The following is a 6,006-nucleotide window of genomic DNA, read 5'->3' on the forward strand; positions in this document are numbered from 1 at the left end:
AACAGGAGAACTGGTCTAGATTAACAGAGGGATGTGTAAAAAATACACGCAATTCTCAGTTGGATCTTGAATTGGAAAGAAAAAAGAAATATAGCAAATCATCATTGGAGCAGTTAGAAAACTATAAATATGGACTGTGCATTAAATAACAGTATTGTATCAGTGCTCAATTTATTAGGTGCAATAATGCTTTTGTGATTAATTCAAAGAATGTTACTGTCAGAATGTTCGTTCCCCTTCGAAGTTCATGTTGAAATCCTCACCTGCAAGATGATGGTATGAGAAGGTGTGGCCTCTAGGAAGTGATTAGATCATGAGGATGGAGCTCTCAAGAATGGGATTAGTGATTAGTGTCCTTATAAAAGAGACCCAGAGTACTGGGCTCAGTCTGTAATCCCAGCACTTTGGAAGGCTGAAGCAGGTAGATTGCCTGAGCTCAGAAGTTTGAAACCAGCCTGGGCAACATGGCAAGACCCCATCTCTTAAAAAAAAAAAGACAGGGAGACCCGCCAGAAACTCTCACTCATTTTGCAATGTGAGGTTATAGCAAAAAGAGGGTTGTTTATGAACCAGGAAGCAGTCCCGCACCAGACACCAAATCAGCTGGCACCTTGATTTTGGACTTCCCAGCCTCTAGAACTGTGGAAAATAAGTTTCTTTTCTTTGTAAGCCACCAAGTATATGACATTTTGTTATAGCAGCCGGAATAAACTAAGACAAATCACAGAATATGGAGGGGTGAATTGTTACAATGGCTGCAACTTACTTTCAAACAGCAAAAAAATAAAGAGAAAGTAAAAGAGATAACGCAAATGTGGCAAGATATTGTCAATTGATGAATCTAACTGAAGAACATTCAAGTGTTATTTATAGTATTCTTACATCTTTTTTGTACTTCCAAAACTTCTTCAAAATAAGATATGGGAAAATGGGTTTTGTAAGGTGAGGAAGAAGGATCTCTAAGGCTCAATGATTTGCTTTCCAAGAGTTTATGGCACCTATTCTCAAATTGCCACTTCTTCCTATAATTGACTTTTGACTTTTCCGTAACTAAGATGTCTGGTGAAGGCACTACCCTTTCCAAACACAGAAAATTACTCCCACCCTATAGAATAGAGGGAGCCTCAGTGCCTTACATCACCATATGTAAAGGGCTTGCACAAGAGGTTCCAGCTAGAATTCAGATCATCTCCACCAGGAGGCTTTGGATCTGCTCTACAGCCACAAAAAGAAACTATTGGCACATCTTAACTATTGACTTCTCACAATGAAAAGAAGTTTAAGATTTCACCCCACCGTGGCTATATTATTTTCATTTTATTTCGTTTAGTATTATAAAAGCAAGGAAATCAAAAACTATCTACCTCAGCCAGGTGCAGTGGCTTATGCCTGTAATCCCAGCACTTTGGGAGGCTGAGGCAGGCAGATCACCTGAGGTCAGGAGTTCGAGACCAGCCTGGCCAACATGGTGAAACCCCATCTCTACTAAAAATACAAAAATTAGACAGGCTTGGTGGTACACACCTGTAATCCCAGCTCCTCAGGAGGCTGAGACAGGAGAATCATTTGAAACCGGGAGGCGGAGGCTGCAGTGAGCCAAGATCATGCCACTGCACTCCAGCCTGGGTGACAGGGCAAGACTCTGCCTCAAAAAAAAAAAAAAAAAAAAAATTAAAAATTAAATAAAATAAAAATAAAAACAAAAACAAAACAATCTACCTCAAATGGTTATTGTGTCAGATAAGGGCCATTATATATGACAGAATACAGCAAAGTGCCCGGCACACAGTGTACCCTTAATAAATATCAGTAACCTTTTTTCTCATCCAAGGATCCCATCACCAGAGACTGTTTCTGAACATAGTGGTACTGACTTTTCCTCCCCTACACCCCCTATAGCTCAAGTGACCACACATCCCAGTTTATGCTTATTGTCCTGGCTTAACCAATAGCGCCTCTTTCAATCTCAGAGTGCCCCAACTTGGATGATAAATTATAAGGTCACTCTATCTATTGTTGTATTCTTTCCAGAAAATGTATCCTGCTAAAAGGCACAGAGAGCTGCATGGTCTTTCTGAATAAAGGCTACCAAAATGTGTCTTCAATGGTAGCCCTGAAGTCACTGAAAAAATAAACACACAAGCAAACAAATTGGGACGGGGTGCCCCAGCAGACACATTTTAATTTTATTGTGGAAGTGATGGAAGTGGTTCATCACTTACAGGTTAACCAAACATTTGAGGTGGATTTTAGACCACAGAAACAGGAAGTAGTAAACATCTGTGATGAAACTTTGATACTTCAAGATGCTTGTCCTAGGGACCAACATTTTCTCAGACTAGCAGATTATTTCCATGGTGAAAGAGTCTTATTAATGGTGTGTAAACTATATACATGATGACTGAAAGCAGCTCATAAGATAAAATTCATCACCTTTTCTGAGGCACTGAAGCTGAGTAAATATTGACTCACCCCAGCCTCTCTACTTAAGGTGAACAGATGTGGACTGGCTGGAGCAGAACTGCTTGCCCCTGTGGGCTCACCATAGTTATTTTCATTCTCCAAGCCCAAATTGCCCAGTGTTGACAGAAAAAAATGCCTCCTCTCCCAGGGAATAGGAATAAACACTGGTTTAAAAATAAAAAGGACTTATTCTGGACTTGCCAGCTCACTTCATATGTAAACTTTTAGTACTTTTAACACATCTCATTAATAATATAGCCCATTTAATATACTCTATAAATAGAATCCATTTGTATCACATTTCATGTTTCAAATAGAGTGACAGATATCCAGGAGGTAAATTATATCTCATGAGGCATCCACAAAACAGAAATAAAAGTTTCCTTGAAGTGGTTTACATTTTGCTAAAGCATTTCTGTTCTAATTCCCTGCTAGAATTAGAATGTAAGCTCTGTGGTGGCAGCGGTTTTGTGACTTCCATTCACTGCTGAATCCCATTTGCCCAAAATAATTCCTGGCACACAGTAAATGCTCAATAAAAATATATAGAATATGTTAATAAATTTCAGGCAGTTTAATATTCTGAGTAATGCAAAATAATCATAATTTCCTTGATACGGTTTTGAGGCACGTTCCTTAATACATTTTTTTCTGTGTTTCCCAATTGGAAAAACCAAGGCTTCTTTTCATTCATTGATCGATAGCTCTGGTTATCTCTTATCCTATTCCAATTTTCAAATTAGAAAAAATGATTTTTAAAATCTTCACTTAAGAGCAATCCCAAGACATGTAATTGTCAGACTCACCAAGCTTGAAATGAAGGAAAAAGTGTTAAGGGCAGCCAGAGAGAAAAGTCAAGTTACCCACAAAGGGAAGCCCATCAGACTAAGAGCAGATCTCTTGGCAGAAACACTACAAGCCAGAAGAGAGTGGGGGCCAATATTCAACATTCTTAAAGAAAAGAATTTTCAACCTAGAATTTCACATCCAGCCAAACTAAGCTTCATAAGTGAAGGAGAAATAAAATCCTTTACAGACAAGCAAACGCTGAGAGATTCTGTCACCACCAGGCCTGCCTTACAAGAGCTCCTGAAGGAAGCATTAAACATGGAAAGAAACAACTGGTACCAGCCACTGCAAAAACAGGACAAATTATAAAGACCATCGATGCTATGAAGAAACTGCATCAATTAATGGGCAAAACAACCAGCGAACATCATAATGACAGGATCAAATTCACACATAACAATATTAACCTTATATGTAAATGGGCTAAATGCCCCAATTAAGAGACACAGACTGGCAAATTGGATAAAGAGTCAAGATCCATCAGTTTGCTGTATTCAGGAGACCCACCTCACGTGCAAAGACACACATAGGCTTAAAATAAAGGGATGGAGGAAGATCTACCAAGCAAATGGAAAGCAAAAAAAAAAGCAGGGGTTGCAATCCTTGTCTCTGATAAAACAGACTTTAAACCAACAAAGATCAAAAGAGACAAAGAAGGCCATTACATAATGGTAAAGAGATCAATTCAACAAGAAGAGCTAACTATCCTAAATATAAATGCACCCAATACAGGAGCACCCAGATTCATAAAGCAAGTCCTTAGAGACTTACAAAGAGACTTAGACTCCTACACAATAATAATGGGAGACTTTAACACCCCACTCTCAAATGAGACAGATCAACGAGACAGAAGATTAACAAGAATATCCAGGACTTGAACTCAGCTCTGCACCAAGCAGACCTAATAGACATCTACAGAACTCCACCCCAAATCAACAGAATATACATTCTTCTCAGGACCACATCACACTTATTCTAAAATTGACCACATATTTGGAAGTAAAGCACTCCTCAGCAAATGTAAAAGAACAGAAATCACAACAAACTGTCTCTCAGACCACAGTGCAATCAAATTAAAACTCAGGATTAAGAAACTAACTCAAAACCGCACAACTACATGGAAACTGAACAACCTGCTCCTGAGTGACTACTGGGTAAATAACAAAATGAAGGGAGAAATAAAGATGTTCTTTGAAACCAATGAGAACAAAGACAAAATGTACCAGAATCTCTGGAACACATTTAAAGCAGTGTGTAGAGGGAAATTTATAGCACTAAATGGTCACAAGAGAAAGCAGGAAATATCTAAAATCGACACCCTAACATCACAATTAAACAAACTAGAGAAGCAAGAGCAAACAAATTCAAAAGCTCGCAGAAGACAAGAAATAACTAAGATCAGAGCAGAACTGAAGGAGACAGAGACACAAAAACCCTTCAAAAAATCAATGAATCCAGGAGTTGGTTTTTTGAAAAGATCAACAAAATTGATAGACCGCTAGCAAGACTAATAAAGAAGAAAAGAGAGAAGAATCAAATAGACGCAATAAAAAATGATAAAGGGATATCACCACTGATACCACAGAAATACAAACTACCATTAGACAATACTATAAACACCTCTACGCAAATAAACTAGAAAATCTAGAAGAAATGGATAAATTCCTGGACATATACACCCTCCCAAGACTAAATCAGGAAGAAGTTGAATCTCTGAATAGACCAATAACAGGCTCTGAAGTTGAGGCAATAATTAACAGCCTACCAACCAAAAAAAGGCCAGGACCAGACGGGTTCACAGCCAAATTCTACCACAGGTACGAAGAGGAGCTGATACTATTCCTTCTGAAACTATTCCAATCAATAAGAAAAGAGGGGATACTCCCTAACTCATTTTATGAGGCCAACACCATCCTGATACCAGAGCCTGGCAGAGACACAGCAAAAAAAAAGAGAATTTTAGACCCACATCCCTGATGAACGTCAGTGCAAAAATTCTCAGTAAAATACTGGCAAACCAAATCCAGCAGTACATCAAAAAGCTTATCCACCACGATCAAGTCAGCTTCATCCCTGGGATGCAAGGTTGGTTCAACATACACAAATCAATAAACATAATCCATCACATAAACAGAACCAATGACAAAAACCACATGATTATTGCAATAGATGCAGAAAAGGTCTTTGACAAAATTCAACAGCCCTTCATGCTAAAAATTCTCAATAAACTATTGATGGTATTGATGGAACGTATCTCAAAATAACAAGAGCTACTTATGACAAATCCACAGCCATTATCATACTGAATGGGCAAAAACTGGAACCATTCCCTTTGAAAACTGGCACAAGACAGGGATGCCCTCTCTAACCACTCCTATTCAACATAGTGTTGGAAGTTCTGGTCAGGGCAATCAGGCAAGAGAAAGAAATAGAGGGTATTCAATTAGGAAATGAGGAAGCCAAATTGTCCCTGTTTGCAGATGACATAATTGTATATTTAGAAAACCCCATTGTCTCAGCCTAAAATCTCCTTAAGCTGATAAGCAACTTCAGCAAAGTCTCAGGATACAAAATCAATATGCAAAAATCACAAGCATTCCTACACACCATTAACAGACAAACAGAGAGCCAAATCATGAGTGAACTGCCATTCAAAATTGCTACAAAGAGAATAAAATACCTAGGAATCCAACT

The sequence above is a fragment of the Mandrillus leucophaeus genome, unplaced genomic scaffold (assembly GCF_000951045.1).
Source record: "Mandrillus leucophaeus isolate KB7577 unplaced genomic scaffold, Mleu.le_1.0 Scaffold1358, whole genome shotgun sequence".
Lineage (NCBI taxonomy): Eukaryota > Metazoa > Chordata > Mammalia > Primates > Cercopithecidae > Mandrillus > Mandrillus leucophaeus.